At 40.7% G+C, this 19958-nt stretch overlaps 1 protein-coding gene across 1 annotated transcript in view; it reads right to left on the bottom strand.

Moving 5' to 3' along the window:
- LOC122807828 (stimulated by retinoic acid gene 6 protein-like) overlaps positions 1-4359 on the bottom strand; it is a gene marked incomplete in the record, with an annotated part of 2062125 nt that extends 2057766 nt beyond the window's left edge. The window contains 2 exon segments of the mRNA XM_044078921.1: positions 437-554; positions 4275-4359.
- Positions 4360-19958: the final 15599 nt, after the last annotated feature.

Genomic DNA, 19958 nt, shown 5'->3' with positions numbered 1-19958 from the left:
AAGAGTACTGTGATCCAAGAAGGACAATAGAAGCAGCATGTGGAATAAAAATCGATCTTGGCTACCTACCACTCATGATAAAGGCTACCCACACAAATGAAGCCAGACATTGTCTAGCTTGTAAGCACTGCAAAGCCAGTAGTCTAATAACGTCCTATGATTCTAAGATTGTTGTGGCTCCACCCCACCCACAGCACCTGCCTTAATGAACATAAAATAAAATAAATTACTTGTAACTTCATCCAGCCCACTACCGAGTCCCAAACTCTTACCTATGGCAAACGGCTGCTTCTCCCTTTAGTGGGAACAACTTTCCAACATTGATCTAACATACTGATGGTACCACCACTTAAGCTTGAAATCAAAACTCAAATGCCTTCCTTCTCTGGCTAGCTATGTAAATCCTCTACTAAAATCAACTTTGAAATACACAAACTTCAGCCAGTAACTGTTGCCCAGTTGAGCTCACCATGAGTAACCTACTCGCTCGCCAACGCCTCCATCATCTGCGAGCCCCTGTGTGGTGCCACCACTGGTACCCATAACTCCACCATCTGCAAAGAAAAGGACAAAAATAAATCCTCTAACCTGTGATGGTTTCACCTTATACCCACCTATTCCAAAGTATAACCCCAGCGGTCCAGAAAACACCCATCTGCATGAAAGAAAAAAGGGGTACATATAAAGCATATTAGAAAACACGCACATTCAGAACATTATTCAGAACCACCTATCCTGCCAACCCGGGAAGGTGTGTACCACTGCACACACATTTATGACAAAGCAACCATAACTAAAACTACACTTCCAATTAACCGAATTTTAACTATCAAGTGAGTATGTTACAACTAAAACCCCCCACCTGAAGGGACCTATCAATATCCCCAACCAAGGTAACCCTGCAATTCCATACTACATCACTTAGTGCACTGTCTAAGCCAAGCTAACTTGTATTGTAACACCTTCTGCCCAGCTCTTAATCTTCCATCTCCAAATGAAGCACACTAACCAAACATAATGCCAAACAAATGGCATCTTACAGCGCTATCAAGGGGACCCTCTGACATGAGCCCCCCTTCACTCATTCAAATGTAATTAAGACTTGACGCTCCTTTCCTTTTTTTTTTCTCCCCTCTTTCCTTTCATCCCACCCCCGTTCGCCTACCAGCCATGAAAACAACTCTAACACATATATACCTCTCAACCTCCCAGCTCAAACAATGCGGGCAATGAATCAGCTCAATACCTTCAGAACTGCAGGCATTCAATTAAACCATATGGCACGAACTTCCAGGGTCATCATATAATTCTGAATCAACCAGAGCAAACCTTTCATGCTTCAATGGGAGAGAATGTCATAATGTATTTATTTTATTGCTGTAATGCATGTGCATTTTTATACCTTTAATTTGTCCTAAAAGCACGAAATCTGTACAAAGCCAGGAATAATGGAAGAACCAAACTGACAATTAACTGTGGGACGAGAAACCCCCAATACACCTCTCAACCTCAGCCAAAGCGCTTGCATTACAAATTTATATGGAGACCCGAACAGCAGTCTGCTGTAATTGCCAAGCATTGCGTGTCTGTTTATTTTTTGACAAACAATATACCTTAACTGCCCTGTGACCCCACCCATCACCATTGTTAATAGGGTGATATATAAACCCGTTGCCTGTGGCCCACTGCATAGACTGCTTCACCCCAACCTTCTTCCTGTAGTCCTCTAAGAATAGAATGTATATAGCTGTTAAGTGAATCACAGACAGCTCTCAACAACTGTAAACCAAGCCAGAGATGACAAAAGGGACTTAGTATTAAGCTGACATCTACAGCATAAGGGAATGTGGATTAATAAATGTCTCCAGAGGCAACATCTGCAACTATAATCACTGCGCGTATGTGTTAAGGTTAAGTCACCATCTGTATCCCAAGCAAAATCACCGATTCTGTTAAACCTTAAGAACCACACTTGGTTTTAGTCACCTGCAAACACATGTATCCATGTCCCTATGCATAAGTTCCTTTTTCTAGTAACCGCTCCACTGTCTGCCATTCATACCTCTTAAATAACTAATGGGCAAAGCACAAAATAAGGCCCATTACAGTATAATTGTGACAGCTTCCAAATCACTCTTTAATCCAATCTTACACTATTTGCCCCATCAAAATCCTAAATCAGAGACACTTTTAAAGCCGGACACTTTAAAATATCAGCACCATTAACTGGAGACATAAATAACATGAGGGCATCCAACAAATAGTAAGCTCTAAAGGACATGATGGGTAACAACCATCATCCACAATGCCGAATAGAGAAGGGACTGATACTGCAGAGTCGGTTTGTCAAGTAGGTGGGACGTCCGTCTATCACCAAACACTGTGTACACAGCATTCACTCGCTCCCAGTCATGTTGCACAAGCAGGAAGGCAAGCTTTAGCAGAGAAACACACAAGGCACTGGGTGCACCAATAAGGGTCCTCAAACTCGAGCAAAACACACCAACATGTTCAACCAGGACTGCCGCAACTGCAATTTCCCCATGTCCGACCCACCACTCTGCCAAGGATGTAGGTAAGTATACTCACAGTACTGAATGTGTCCAGTTTTTCTGAGCAACTTGTGCTAATGTCAGCACTAAAAAAGCACAAACTGTCTACAACTGAGTAAATGAATATTCACAGTATAGCAGTTCACAAACAATTCTTGTGCCAAAGGAATACATCTTTATAACTAGCTTTGTATGGCAGTTAATTGCAACAGTTGAAAAGAGAGTACATCTTTCCATGTATCTTGGGGTAGCATTTTGAGGGGTGAGTACATTTCTGCACTGACAAGTGAGTACTGGAAGCAGCAACATTAGGTAGGAGTACAAAATGTAAATCTCTGGCTACACCCCTGCACTCTGCAACACAATCCCCAGCTGAAGCAACAAGGACATTCCATGCATTGACCCCCAGCAGAGACAACATACATAGCACTTTTTTTTTCTTTTTTCTCATACTGAAACCAATCATCGCACCAGCTGTGGACACCTCATTCAGAGCCTGGGAAAAGCCACCAATGAGCAAAGGACCCAAGTATGGGGCAGAAGTCCAGGCATTCAACAAAATACCGTGAATGTCAACTATTGCTCCTGTAAAACCTCAAAAGGGGCCGTTGAACGTGCCTTTTATCATGAAAACACCGTGAATGTCAACTATTGCTCCTGTAAAACCTCAAAAGAGGCCGTTGAACATGCCTTTTACTATGAAAACAAAAACGGCCAAAAACATGAGTCAAATTCAGGGCATTCTGTGAAATCTGAATGGCTGGGTGACATGAGATCAAGCCGGAAACCACCGATGGCCACCCTTTCCCACTTGCAAACCACCAGCCAAGCACTTAACCCTTCCCCGCTCTGCATGCAGCAGCTCCGCTCATCAAAACCACATCCACCTTTTTTTTTATTTTTTATTTTTTTATTATTCCTTACCAACCACCCCAAGATCTGGACACCCCACCAAAATATGCACAGTTGAGAGGCATGGCCTCAGATCCAAGACATGCAACCCCCCCTAACATGCCCGGTAACCGCTGGGCAGCTCACGCTGTTCCACCACGCATGCCCCGGGTGCCCCTGTGAACAAGAAAACTCAAAGCTCGTAAAATCCACTTTTGTCTTCCTAATCATAAGAAATGCCTTGAATTCCAACTTCATGAATGACAACTAACCAGAAAGATCGCCCTCTGCACTAATGGAACAGAAAGCCATCACTATCCTAACCCAAACTGACTAAACTCTTCAGAGCAGGTCTCTCTTTTTTTTTTTTTTTTATGTGACATATGTCATCTATTTTTATATAAGCAGGGCTCCCTGAGCAATGAAACCAACCCACACCGGCCACTGCCAACGCACTGAAACCTCCCTGCATGCTGAAACACTAACCGAGTAACTGTATCATGCACGATTGCAGCTCCTACTCAAACCATTACATTACATTACTAAACCCTACAACCACAGAAACTGCACAGACATGTACAATATAGGGTACAGGGGAAAATACACCCTTACTCACCAGTGATAAAGCCACCAGCACCCTGCTCAACATCATAAGCATGCAGCCCAACGAGAATAATCCTGCAAGGAAGACGCCATGAGAAAAAAAAAATTAACAATATTGCAACCAATTGGACATCTCCGTCCAATTCAAAGCCCAACCACCAAAGCCAAAAGAAAACATTTAATTACCCGTATACCTCAACAGACACCAACCAGCAACCCAAGGCCTACCTGTACCCCAGGAATACCAACATGCCGTCTCGGACGTCACTTGCCCTTAGCAAGTTCACTCCAAAATGTGACTGCTTAACCCAACTACACTAGACTAAACCTCTTAAGCCCCTCCCCCTCATTATCTCACTTCCTCCCAACCATCCCCGCCTCCACTTCCCAACCCACTTAACTCCCCTTAATATTAACCTAACCCCCCCCCCCCACGGAGATGTCCCGGGACAACTTAGTTTGTTGCCAAACTTTATTTACAAACAATAACTAGAGCAAGGAAGAGTAACGACACCTAGAGGATTCCAATAGTAGTTGCAGCATCAGGGCTAACAAAAAAAATAAATAAATAAATAAAAGTACTTAAAATACTACTGATATACCTAACTCCATGTGAACAGGAACTTAAAATACTACTGATATACCTAACTCCATGTGAACAGGAACTTAAAATACTACTGATATACCTAACTCCATGTGAACAGGAACTTAAAATACTACTGATATACCTAACTCCATGTGAACAGGAACTTAAAATACTACTGATATACCTAACTCCATGTGAACAGGAACTTAAAATACTACTGATATACCTAACTCCATGTGAACAGGAACTTAAAATACTACTGATATACCTAACTCCATGTGAACAGGAACTTAAAATACTACTGATATACCTAACTCCATGTGAACAGGAACTTAAAATACTACTGATATACCTAACTCCATGTGAACAGGAACTTAAAATACTACTGATATACATAACTCCATGTGAACAGGAAGCTGAATCTGTTCTACGTACACTGTATGCGTTGGGAAGAACACTGTTGACAAACATCAATGGCTGAAACAATACTAATTTCATGAACTCTATGTTCTGACTCAGGAATGGGGTCCTTTCCTGTCATTGTATTAGAAATCCAAAACATTTGGACAAATTAAATAAGGGGAGGGGTCAAAAAGAAGCACTTGCTGTAATATTTAATAGACCACATTATCGCACATACTTTAAAATTATTAGGTCTGAGTTTAGTGTTTCTATGCCCAGTGCAGAATTGTTCTGTTCCTCCTGAACTACCAAGTCTTGGTTTAGATCTAAATAATCTTGCTCCAACCATCTATAACAGACTTACCAACATGTTAGCACCACTGTCCTGCTGCCTCATTTCAATTTACTACCCAATGGCCACATTCCAACTTACCCTCCCTATCACACCTACCAAATGAAACATAACTACCTCATACCTCACCCAGCTACCAAAATTAAATCTTTCTTTCTGTTATGTCTTACTTCAGTGCCCTCATAAATGATTAGGCATTTTACTTCTCAGTTTTTTGTAGTACTGCAGTTTTAATAAAGTTGCTAAATTCACTTGCAACACTAGTTGTATAGTACAAAATGAGTTTTCAGTGGTTATGCTTCTTGAAAGGTATGCCTTTTTAAACTAAGGATTTAGATACTAGGCTAGGAAAATTGTTACTTACCGACTAATTGAGACTTCTAATCTTGTTCCCAATAATTCATAATATTAGTACATGAAAAACGGGCTTCAGTTCAGTTTGAAAACTCAGTTAACAAATATAAAAATAGTAAATAATACAGCTATTATTTAACATTACTACAACTTTGCAGCTGCTGCATTATCTTTAAATGTTTGCATGAGAGCATGCTCCATGTGATTCATTTGAAAAAGGCTCATAGCAATGACCCAGTCACCAACATACAATAAATATGAAACACGGACTCAGTAATTTGACTGAGAAGAAATGGGGCTAGGAGATATTTCCAGGAAGATAGATAATTCAGTTATTTTTACAGAACAGTTGACCTTGCCATGTGTGAGAACAGCAAAGAAGCCAAAAATGGGAATTCATTAATATGGTGGGTGAGGGTCAGGTAGCACAAAGGATAGTGACAAACAAACAAGATCTCTCACCTACAGTGAAGTCAATTTTTATTCATGATGGTCCTTGCTTGCTACAATAAGCTCTGGCTTTTGTACCATTAACTGCATGAAAGGAAAAATAAATGGATGGAAGAATGGATAGATGGATGAATGCATGGATGGACAGAAGGAAGGAATAGAAAATGCCTGGATGAATGGATGGGTGGATGAAGTATCAGCATCAGTAGCACAACAGTAGAATACTTACCTTCGGCAGAGAAGGCTGTGGCTCCCATTCTCACACATGCTAGCTAGTTTGCTAGCACTACACAGCTGCAGAAGAGGGCTTCTCCACTCCTTAGTAATGTCATCCCTTGGAAGAGATGTTAAACCGATCTTCCATCTGCATGAGTCTGTAGTAGGCTCAGGTGGACATAAAAGATACGACGACTCCTATTGAATACATTAGGGATCCTTTATTTAATACAACATAAAAATAATTAATTGTTATTTAAATATTTATATATTTACATACATACAAAATATTCATTTTACAACGTATACTATCTTGTAATTTTTTCGTCTATAATTGATCGTCACTCCTTTTTTCACACCATACTCACATTTTTGCAGTATATGTGCTGATATCCATTTTTCATTAAATATAATTTCATTCAATCTTTCTTTCCAAATAACCCATATTACATAAAATAAAATGTTATCTACTCATTTTATATATTTTTACCTCTACAATATCCTTGCGTTATCATATTTATATCTACTTTATCTAAGTCATCAATATTCTCCAAACATTTTTCTTCATGCAGTTTTTCCAGTCTTGACACTATTTTACATTTGAAAAACAAATGTTCTTTTATTTCTTCCTACCCACAAAACAAACATACCTTTATCATTTTCATTTTTATATGGCATATTTCCTAATTTACTATTTTTTCTTATTTTCATACTATTAATCATTTTTCTAGATAACTTTTCCAGTGGATTCACGAAATAATATTGTTTTGTCATATTATTGTAGCACATCCTTCTAGCTTTCTCTATATTATCAATGTTTAACTTCCATATCAATGTCTTTTCTTGATCATTTTTGATTGTTTTATTTATCTGCTCCATTTCTCTTTTTCTTCTTCGCACCATATTACAAATAAATCCTGTACTTAAACATTCTCACTATTAAAATCTCTTTTTTTCACTTTATCCATTTTAACGCTGTATATACATTTAGAGAAGCTGAGTATGCAATTGGATTAATTAATCCCACTCTCCCTTCATCTTCATACATATACAATCTGTTCTTTTCCTGGGTTCAGTCTTGTATCTCTTATAAAAGAAAACAATAATTGAATAATTTTTTACATTTTCTTGGTATCATATAAACATTAAAAATGTATGCTATTTTCCCATTAACATACAATTTTTTTATTATTTTATATTTTCCATAAACATATTTCTTTCATTTGTTTTTATAATACTTTTCCATTGCATCATTAATGTTTCTTTTTTACCATATGTTATTCATAACAAAGAAACCTATTCCTTCACTTTTATCCTTATTCATTTACATTTCCTATAAGCATCAATTCAAACACATCAATGCCTCTCTCATCCATATTTTATTTTTTAGCTTCCACAGCTATATCATCTGCACATTAAAACTACCAGAATGATTACTTCTTTTTATATCATATATTGCAGCTGCTTTAGCTACAATCACATTCATCACTATAGCAAATAAGATTCTACTCGTATAGCAGTCTTGCCTTGTACCACATTTTGTATTCATTTTTTTACTCAAACATCCGTTTACTAACACTCTCACTTTATTATTTTGATATGCTGACTTACATATTCCCCAAATTTTATTTCCTATCCCATATTTCTCCATAACGTCCCACAAAGCATCATGCCCTACTGTATCACATGCTGCACTAATATTACCTAAAATGTTGTTGTGTCTTTCGGTTTTTCCCAGTTAGGGGTCGCCACAGTGGAACTCCGGTCCACTAATGATTGGCAGATAGATTTTTACGTGCCGAGTTGCCAGCCCTAACACACAACCTTCAACGAAGAAGTTTAACAATTTTTTTTTATTTACAGTGCCATCCACAATTTCTCTTGCAATGATGTTTGCCTTTCTTTTCCCCGTTTATCATATATGCATTTTTTCATTATATTCCCCACCTTTCTTTGCATTCTCATCTGTAACATCTTCATATATATTTTGTAATGTGTGTTATTTAATGTAATAAACCTCAGTTTTTATTTCATTTTTTTCCATTTTTCAGATAAATTTTACTATTCCAATATATAACTCTTCATAAACACATCCTTATAACCATTCATTCATGATTTGTTAAATACTTCTTCTGCAATTTCAGTAACTTCTGATACATTCCAGATCCAATACTATACAGACCGGACACTGATGCAATATTTACATTCTTAAGAACTTCTTTCTAATCTTTCTCTACTTGTTCTGAATTTTTGTAACTTTCCATCCACTTTTATTTTCTTTCCGTTTATTTTTATACATATTTTCAAACATGCCTTACTACAATACCCATAATTTGCTCTAGTTTTCTTTTCACCTCACCATTTATATATTTAGTTTCTCTCAGTAGACTAAAATCTTCTTTGAATAATTTACCCAAATATACAGATACTTGTTTTCTTCTTCCTTGTAAAAAATATCTCTGAAAAATAAGAACTTAGTTTTTTCAAAATTTCTTTTTTATACCAATTGATTCCCAAATAACGTTAACATACTGCAAGAGAGTATGTCAGCAACTAATGACTGGTGCCAAAGTCAAAGCCTCAAGCTAAATGCAAAAAAAATGCATCATCATACCAGTTGGCAAAAACATGACCCCTACTGATTACCACATCAACGCCAACCCCCTAAGCACACAACCTGTGGTGAGAGACCTGAGCACTCAGGCCAATAAGCTCACATTCAACCATCATGTAGCGGCAGTGGTCAGAAAAGCCTTTTACTTGGTTCATCTTGTAAGTAAAGGGATTGCATCCAGAAAAAAGGAGGTTATTACCTCCCTATACTCCTCCCTTATTAGACCTATAATTGAGTAAAACACCCCATTTGGGATGTACCTCTCCAAACATCTGCACCAACTGGAAAGGCCACCAAAATACCTCACAAAGAGAATTCATGGCCTCCAACACCTGTCCTATGAAGACAGGCTCAAATCACTATCACTCGACTCGGTATCATACAGATTGCTCAGGGGTGACCTTTCTTGGATCTGCCTACTAGAGATGCTCCATATCCGTAAGTCTAACTCCTCAAACACTACCCACTCAAAAGGCCTGAACCTAATATGTGACATTAACAAAAACTGACGGACAGATAGGTTTGTCTCCTAGAGACTGCCCCATCTCTGGAATAGACTTCCCATACACATCAAACAGACCAGCTTACTGACCCTCTTCAACTGTAACCTTGATGAGAGGAAACCACAAATTCATCCCACGGGTTGCACCTGTCTCCCTCATTGACAGGGGTGACAGGTGCTGACTGAGGTTTCCTTGTGGGGATAAACTCTTGGCTAGGCATGTAAGGGCCCCAGGGCCATTAGCCTAGTAACCTCCTATGATCCTATGATGCCTCTTTTCTGCATTATAATAATTGCTTACATTATCTTCTCATTTCTTCAATGCATTTCTATACATTTTCTCTAATTTTACTTTTTTCATTTCTAACTTTATTTTGCCATTGACAAAAAAAAAGCACTTTTTATACCTGTTTTAAAACTCAGTCCACCATTTAGACTAATTTTATGAAAATTCCTCATAGTTATATGATCTTCCCCCAACTGCAACATTTCACTTGAGCCACTTTTATTCCATGTGTTTCTCCATTTTCCTTGTTTGGTCAGGGGGAAGTTTCTTTACTCACCAGTGAGAGTGGGGAGTACTGAGCTGCCTGTTTGTCCTTAGAGGAGTGGTTTAAGGCAGTAACTTGTAGTCTATTGGCCATTTTGGGTCATTTCCTGTCTTTTCCAGCCCCCTGCTATAAAGCGCGTTTTAGCGTGCTTTAGCACGATTTAGCGCGGAGTTGCCACTGTTGCACACTAGGGCAGCGCCGGTTAAGCAGGTTTAAACTATTCGGGCTACCTAAAGTCCACTCTTCAAATTTTCCTTTAAAACTACCTTCCTCAAACTATACTACTGATCTAATCAGCGTATCCTATAACTAAAAAGATCATCTCTACTTGACTCCAATTAGACTATTCTCTATCTGTTAAACCTAGCACTTGCTCCTACAGTACTTATCACCTTGATACAGCACTCTTGTCATAGATAGTACCCCAAAAAGGCAAACCCCCATTTCTCAGTCACCCACATCCCCCGGAATCTCTTTTGAAGTTTTTTTGTCTATTCCTTCTAGCATGTCGAGGGATCAGTTGCTAGTGTCCTCTCCTGCTCCCTGGGAATATTGAGGCAATGTTACAATTGCCTCATGTACACAGACAACCCTCTCCTCCTCCCACAAAACACAAATACATGCGAGAGATGCAACTATATGGCCAAACTGGAGGCTGAGCTCTCTCAACATAGGACTGGCAAGACCAGACAGGAGGAGAAGGTTACCACACACACACTATAGACCCAGTCTCACATAGTACCATCACAACCTCGAATCATACACATAAACACACAAAGACATACTCGGAGGCTCTGATCAAAAATCTACCAAAACAGCAGAGGCCACCAAAGCAGACACCCAAACAACCACCACCTCAGAACACAACACCTGCAACACATAGACCTCACAGTCAGAGTGTCAAACAGTCACAGCCCTTAAGGCCAAACACAATGCCAGACACACTAGTTATTGGTGACTCCATAGTCAGACACACTGACGTCCCGCTCACCAGACTGAGTAAGGAGAGAGTTACAGTAAGCTGCCTGTCGGGCGCTAGAATCCGCCACATAACGCAAGCACTCAGGTCTCTCAACAGCAGGTACAAATACGACTCAGTCATTGTCCACGCTGGTGTAAACGACCTGAGACGTACCTCCTTGGACTACATGAAAAGAGACATTGAGGAGCTCTCTGATTATGTAGCCCAGGCAGGTATGACCCTGACCTTGAGCAGTATCCTACCTTCACCAAGAATGATGCCACAATACAGAGATAAGATGATCAGCTTTAACAATTGGCTTAAACTCTGGTGTCATTCAAAGGGATCCAATGTCTGTCTGCCTGGGATGACATGCTGGACAAGCCACGCTGCTTCGCAAGGGACGGCTTGCACCTGTCACCCCTGAGATTCCGGATATTGGCAAAGGCTCTTGCCACCCCCATAGTGCCTTTTTTAGGCAAGGCTCAAATTCTAAACCTACCACCCTAGAACACAAAAAAGGAAAAAAACTAAGGGTAATGCTGCTCAATGCCAGAAGTCTAAATCTCAAAATGCACGCACTCGAGGCCCTTCTCAGTATGGAGAACATCGATGTCTGTGCTGTGACAGAAACCTGGTTCAAGGCTCCTGAGAGCACCCCAGCACTATCAGGTTTTACCTCATATCATGCGTTCCGGCCCCAAAATCCGGACAATACCAAGAAAGGAGGGGGTATCCATATTCATCAAGGACACCCACACCTCAAGACTGGTGGCAACGCATGATGCATCGGAGACCATCCAGGTGCAATTAACCATAGGCAAGACTGCTCTGCAAATTGTAGCATGTTACAGGCCACCCTCACAAACTCAGGAACCTCACATGGCTTTCCTGAAAACACTGGAGGGGATAAATGTATCTCCAAACACCATCATACTAGGTGACTTCAATTACCCTAATATAGACTGGGAACACTACTCAAGCCCAAACACTCTAGCCCAAAAGTTCCTGGAATTCATAAACTCAAATGCCATGGAACAACTAGTCACCATCCCCACAAGAGGAGAAAACATACTTGATCTCATCATCACGAATATGGGAGCACAATGTTCAACACTGGAAGTATACCCCTCACTGGTGAGATCAGATCACAAACTAATCTCGCTGGAGGTCCTCATCCCACCCCCACCTGAAATAAAAAAGACCACAGTAAAGAACTTCTTGAAAGCCGACTTCACACTTCTAAAGACTAGTGTGGTCTCCTTTAAGGCCCCCGAGCCGGCGGAGAACAGTACTCAAGCCGCTGAATCACTTACAAATGCCTTCTACCAGCACCTGCAGGACTGCATGGATAAGGCAATCCCAAGCAAAACAAAGACTCTTTGTACTAAAGGCAAGCGTCCAGTCTGGTGGACCCCAGCCATAAACAAACTCTACAACAAAAGGAGGAAGCTACTACAAGATAGAGCAAAATCCTTAAAAGGTAAGACACCTTTGATCACTATAAGTAAAAAACTAAGAGCTCTCATAAAATCATCCAAAGCAAATTTTGAGAGAAAAATAGCTAAAGACTCAAAAGACAATCATAAGGCCTTCTTTAGCTATGTTAGAAACCTGGGAGGAAACTCCCAGATATGCTCAGAACTAGTTCAAAATGATGTGAAGATTACTGATCCTACAGACATTGCCAACATACTGGCGGACAGGTTCAGTGCAAACTTCTCCCCCCCCCCTCCCCCAAAAGGAGAGATATCTATACCAAATGATTGCAGCCCCCCAAACAATTGCAGCCCCCCAAACATCTCTAACGCCCAAGTGAGAACTGCTCTCTCCAAAGCAAAAAACACAGCATCCATGGGACCTGATGGTGTCCCCGGCTGTGTGCTCCACGAACTCAACGAGGAATTAAACCCACAGCTAGGACAGCTGTTTAATCATAGTCTCATCTCAGGATACGTACCCAGGGAGTGGCGCACTGCGACTGTGGTCCCACTTCACAAAGGCGGTGCCTCCACCGACCCTGGAAATTACCGCCCATTAGCTTGACAAGCCTTATCTGCAAAGCCATGGAGAGGATCATAATGGACCTCATAAATAAAGACATAGGGAATTTGCAGACTTTGGATCCAACCCAGTTTGGCTTTGTCAAAGGCAGATCATGCCTTTTAAACTTGGTTGACTTTTTCTAAACAGTCACCAAAGCCATTGATGAGGGAAAGGCAGTCCATACAGCCTACCTCGATCTGGCGAAGGCCTTCGATACAATACCCCACTCGGGTATCATTGAAAAACTCATCAGCTTAAATGTTAACCCATACATCACAAGATGGGTTGCAAACTGGCTGAGTGACAGAACCCATAGGGTCAGAGTTGCTGGCGCCATGTCAGACTCAAAGCCTGTCACAAGTGGTGTCCCACAGGGCTCAGTCCTGGGCCCACTCTTGTTTGGCATCTACTTTTCCGAAGTACAAGCAAACACAGGAGGGTTATGGCTGACAAAGTTTGCAGATGACTGCAAACTGGGCGCCGTAGTCGAAAATACATCTGACACAGATATCCTTCAGAAGGGTCTCATAGAAATGGATAACTGGTGCCAGAGCCATGGCCTAAAGTTATATGCCAAAAAATGCATAGTCATACCCTTCGGGAAAAACAAGGTTACCCCTAGCTACCATATAGGTGGCAATCCACTGAGCACAGAAGAAGTTATCAGGGACCTGGGGACCCAGGTTGACAGTAGCCTGTCATTCGACATCCATGTAGCTAAAGTAGTTAGGAAAACCTTCTACATTGCCCACCTTATCATGAAGGGATTCACATCTAGATCAAGGGAGGTCATAGTCTCCCTATACTCATCAGTCATCAGACCAATGATTGAGTACAATGCCCCATTCGGAATGTATCTGACCCGACACTTGCAGCAGCTGGAGAGGCCACAAAAGTTCCTCACCAAAAGGATAAAGGGTCTCAAAAATCTGTCCTATGCTGCCCGACTGAAAGAACTCCAGCTCTATTCAGTCGCTGACCGCTTGCTCAGAGGTGACCTTTGCCTGACATACAAGGCCATGTCAAACCCAGATTTGATGAATATGCTTCACCTCAAAAAATCTAGATCCGTCAGAGCCACAAGGCGGAGACTTAAACCTTGACACGGCTATTAATAGGACGTGCTGGAGGGATAGATTCATCACCCAAAGACTCCCTATGCTGTGGAACAAAATCCCGGTATATGTGAGGCAGAGCACCTCACTGGCCTTGTTCAAGAGAAATCTTGACCAATGGATGGGAGATCACAGATATACCCCAGGGATTACCTCAGTGTCACTGCTCGACAGAGGCACAGCAAAATAATGGGTATAGTTCCCCATACTAAAGGGGTGGCGTAAGCCACAAAACTATGGGCTAGGCTTGTAAATGCCCTCGGGCAGATAGCCTAGTATGAGCCTATGAACCTATAACTCTTCATGTATTCTTTTTATACCTTTTCCTGTTTTTAAATATTCCTTTTCTTCTATTTGTTTGATCCACATTGCAAAAATTATCTGAAAAAAAACAGACTAATACCATGCTACTATCCACTATCCCCACATCTTCTGATATAATAAAAAAGTCAAGGTCAGTTCTTAGCAAATGTAGGTTATAACTCCATTGGCTTTTGTTTCTGTTTGTTTGATTAAATTGCAGTCACAGCATGAAGTTATGGGAAAGAGTAGAGGAAGCTAGGTTAAGAAGGGACGTGATGATTAGTGATCAGCAGTATGGTTTCATGCCGGGAAAGAGCACTACAGATGCGATGTTTGCTCTGAGAGTGTTGATGGAGAAGTACAGAGAAGGTCAGAAGGAGTTGAATTGTGTTTTTGTAGACTTAGAGAAAGCATATGACAGGGTGCCTAGAGAGGAATTGTGGTATTGTATGAGAAAGTCAGGAGTGTCAGAGAAGTATGTAAGAGTGGTACAGGATATGTATGAGGGTAGTGTGACAGCGGTGAGGCCTGCAGTGGGAGTGATTGATGCGTTTAAGTTGGAGGTGGGATTTCATCAAGGATCAGCTCTAAGCCCTTTCTTATTTGCAATGGTGATGGACAGGCTGACATATGAGATCAGAAGGAGTCCCTGTGGACTCTGTTGTTTGCAAATGACATTGTGATCTATAGTGAGAGTAGGAAACAGGTGGAGGAGACCCTGGAGAGATAGAAATATGCTCTAGAGAGAAGAGGAATGAAGGTCAGCAGGACTAAGAATATATGTGTGTGAATGAGAGGGAGGATAGAGGAATGGTGAGGATGCAAGGAATAGAGGTGGTGAAGGTGGATGAGTTTAAATACTTGGGATTAATAGTTCAGAGTAACGGTGAGTGTTAAAGAGAGGTGAAGAGGAGTACAGGCAGGATGGAGTGGATGGAGAAGTGTGTCAGGAGAGATATGTGACAGACGAGTACCAGTAAGAGTGAAAGGGAAGGTCTAAAAGAGGGTGGCAAGACCAGCCTTATACGGGTTGGAGACAGTAAAAAGGCAGGAGTTAGAGCTGGATGTGGCAGAGTTAAAGATGTTAAGATTTGCACTGGGTGTGACGAGGGTAGACAGAATCAGGAATAAGTATATTAGAGGGTCAGCCCAGGTTGGATGGTTTGGAGACAAAGCCAGAGAGGCAAGATTACATTGCTTTGGACATGTGCTGAGGAGGGATGCTGAGTATATTGGGAAAAAGATGCTAAGGATGAAGCTGCCAGGTAACAGGAAAAGAGGAAAGCCTAAGATAAGGTTTATGGATGTGGTGAGAGAGGACATGCAGGTGGTTGGTGTGACAGAGCAAGATGCAGAGGACAGGAAGAAATGGGAAACAGGTGATCTGCTGTGGCGACCCCTAATGGGAACAGCCGAAAGAAGATGATGATGACTGGCTTTTGTTTCACATAACTAATTTCCCACATTACCACTTTTTTGCATTTTTCTTGCATCTTTTCTATTGTTTCAATCTTTCTCTCATAAATTACATTTAAAATCACCTGCAATTATAATTTTCATACTAATCGCTACATAAGACAACCTTTCTTTGCTTGTTACATGTGCATATAATGTTATAATCCTATAAACCCATTCTATCTCATAGCTACAAGCTTCCTGTTTTTACCAACATTACATCTAATGGTTTTACATTATCTTTACACTTTGTCACACCAGAATATTGTTCACTGCCCATATTCCATATTATATTTACACTGTACATATTTTACAATTGTAATCTATATCGATTTGTCAGAAATTATACATCCTCCAATAATATAATATTCACACCACATTTAACACTCCATTCTCCTTACAAGGACTCCTCGACAGGAACAAACACACCAAAGCAACCATCGCAAGGACTCATCTTCTATCCACCCTCCTCTATGCCTCTCCCACCTTGACTAATCTCCGCCAAACTGATCTAAATAAAATGGAATCTTGCTACAACAAGATTGCTACTGAAGCCTCATATAGGTCCCACCATGGTCTATTCCTTAAGCATCTTAACTGGCTTGAGTTGCATCATATTCTTCTACTCAATCAACTCTCTATTGCACACAAACTCTACTACCTTCCTGAAATAACTCCAGCACCTAATTCAGCCCCACATTCCCTCTAGAGCCTTAAGATCTATTAACCAGAACCTCATAACTGTCATGCAACATAGAAATTATGCCAGTAAATCCCACTTTGCCAGCATCATTGCTAAAATCTGGAACATACTACCAAGCCAAATAACTTCTACCGCATCCTTTATTCATTTCAAAAAAACTCCTGAAAACCCACTATGTAAATGACTGGCTATGTTCGTGCCACTCACCAGGCTAACCCAAACTAAGAGAATGTTTCTGTGTATAGCCAAGTCTAAACAGCTTCCCTGAAAGCTTGTGAACCGTTGATATTTATTTGCAAAAACTTATATCTATAAAAATAATACAAATGCTGTTTTAAGTTATTATGTACCACAGTGATTGTCTACTATAAGAATTGTTAATCTCCAACATATTGTGTATGTTTGCAATAAGTATGCTCTATTTTTTTCTCTCGTATATTGTATTGTATTGTGGAGCTCTTCACCCCGGGCCTCTGCTGAAAAAGGACCTGTGTCCAGTCGGACTGTCCCATAAACAATGTAAAATAAAATAAATAAATAAATTCACATTTAGTCTAAAATTACTTCTCCTTTTTAAACTTAAGGAAAACATTTTAAATATTCACTTTCTTATTTACTCTTAAGCAAAGTCATTAATCCATTTCATTTTTGTCATAGGTAGGTACTAGGCTATCTGCCCGAGGGCATTTATAACCCTAGCCAGAGTGTGTCGGCTTTCACTGCCCCATTGATTAATTACCTGAGCCTCTGTCAAGCAGAGCCAATGAAGTGATCCCAGGGGGTGTTTAAGTGATCCCCGGGGGGGTGTTGAAGTGATCTCGGGGGAGTGTTGAAGTGATCCTGGGGGGTGTTGAAGTGATCCCTGGGGGGGTGTTTAAGTGATCCCCGGGGGGGTGTTGAAGTGATCTCGGGGGAGTGTTGAAGTGATCCCTGGGGGGTGTTGAAGTGATCCCTGGGGGGTGTTGAAGTGATCCCCCGGGGGTGTTGAAGTGATCCCCGGGGGGTGTCGAAGTGATCCCCGGGGGTTGTTGAAGTGATCTCGGGGTTAAAGTGATCTCGGGGGTTAAAGTGATCCTGGGGGTTGAAGTGATCCTGGGGGTTGAAGTGATTCCGGGAGTGTTGAAGTGATCTCGGGAGTGTTGAAGTGATCCTGGGGTGTTGAAGTGATCCCGGGGGTGTTGAAGTGATCTCGGGGTGTTGAAGTGATCTCGGGGGTTGAAGTGATCCCGGGGTGTTGAAGTGATCTCGGGGGTTAAAGTGATCCTGGGGGTTGAAGTGATCCCCGGGGGGTGTTGAAGTGATCTCGGGGGAGTGTTGAAGTGATCCTTGGGGGGTGTTGAAGTGATCCCGGAGGGTGTTGAAGTGATCTCGGAGGGTGTTGAAGTGATCCCAGGGGAGTGTTGAAGTGATCCTTGGGGGGTGTTGAAGTGATCCCGGGGGGTGTTGAAGTGATCTCGGAGGGTGTTGAAGTGATCCCAGGGGGGTGTATTTTTACAGGTTCACATTCTTTACTCTTTTACTTTTCTTTTTGCTTTTAACTGTCCTACATCTTACTTCATCACTTACTTCTGAGCTTTCTTCCATTTCTCTTTTTTACATTTTCATTATTCTGTAACACCCCTTCATCTTCTGGTTCTTTTATTATAATATTTTCATTGCTGCTCTTTTTATTCATACTTTACCTTTATATTAACTTACAATCCAAACACAAATGTCCATTCTGATTACAGCTACTACATTTTAATTCACATTTCTTTGCATCATTTCCACATATACATAAAATCATGTATGTTATCACATTTCTCTATAAAATTGCATTATTTTCTGTAGGAAACATGTCTTGGGTTGCTCCCACCATTTAAACACCTCTATTCCCCTCAGTATTTTCAGTTTATGGGATGTATATGAGTTTTCATTTATCATTCTGATATTACATTCCCATTCCCTTGTCCATAAATCTTTATCATACATTTTCACAATCCCTTCCCATTGTTATACATTCTTTCCAAGTGTCTTTAAGATTAATCAATGTCTGTACAAAACTACACATTCAACTTTCTTTTCGTTTCACTGTTAAAAATCTTGATAGCATAAATTCAACAGGCTCTCAGTTTTCTTTATCTTTCATATTCACACACAATCTTTTCATAGTATGTTCAGTCTTAGAAATGTCACAAAATGGCTCTTGAAATAAAGGTGGTTAACTCTTGCACTTTAATGTCAAATGAAACGCATCATACCTATTGGTTTCTTTTTTTGTTTTGTATTGTACATTCATTTTCTTAGTGTTTTTACCATTTTGTTTCTTGTTTTGTGTTCCTTCTGCTACCTTCTCTACACATGACTTGTTTTCAACATTGTTCTTCTCCTGAAGATCATCCAATTCTTCTTGAGGAAGTTTGTCTATTATCTTTCTTCATGGAGCATCTCCACTATTTTCTGCCTCACTTAAAGCAATCATAATCTTTAATAAATCATCTCCCAACCAGAGGGTTGTAACCAGACAACCTTCTTTAATACCCACTTCAAGTTTCTGATTCAAACAGTTTCTTTGGGAACAAAATCGGCAAATTCCACATGATCATGTGGCAATGTTGGACCACCCTCATTCTCCTCCTCCCCCTTTACTCCATCTGCACACCATCCTCCCAGCTCCCATTGCACTAGAAATGGCATGGGTACAGATACTCTCAAGCTGTATGAGCTCGAAATGGGGGAACGTCCAAGAAGCCCTGAATAAATGTCCCCTAGATGTGTAACTACCACCTTAAGTCTTCCCTGAAGAGAGACCACTAGCTTAGTTTGTTTGTGTCTTTTGGCTTTTCCCGGTTAGGGGTCGCCACAGCGGAACTCCAGTCCGCTAATGATTGGCAGTAGCTTAGTAAAAATAAAAATATAAATACATGAAGGGATTAATGGATGGCGGACGGAAGAGCAGATGGAGTAATAGATGGATGGATGAATGGACGGAAGAATGGATGAAGGATACAAGGATGCATGAACACATGGAAGAATGGATGGAAGAATGGACAGACTGAAGAATGGATGGATGGATGGATGTACTAATGGGTGAAAGAAATATCCATGCATGGATGAAAGGATGGAAGGATTGATGAAGGATGGATGTTTGAATGGATGGATAGAAGAGTAGATGAAAGAATAGAAGGGTGGATGGACTAAAATGTGAAAGATACATGCATAGATGGAAAGACAGATGGATTAATGGATGGATGAAAGGTTGGATGGAAGGTTGGAAGGTTGGAGGAAAAGATGGATGTTAGGATGCATGGATTAATGAGTGA

The sequence above is a fragment of the Protopterus annectens genome, chromosome 7.part1 (assembly GCF_019279795.1).
Source record: "Protopterus annectens isolate FY-2018-M chromosome 7.part1, PAN1.0, whole genome shotgun sequence".
Classification (NCBI taxonomy): domain Eukaryota; kingdom Metazoa; phylum Chordata; order Ceratodontiformes; family Protopteridae; genus Protopterus; species Protopterus annectens.
This window is presented reverse-complemented; position numbering and strand designations above follow the sequence as displayed.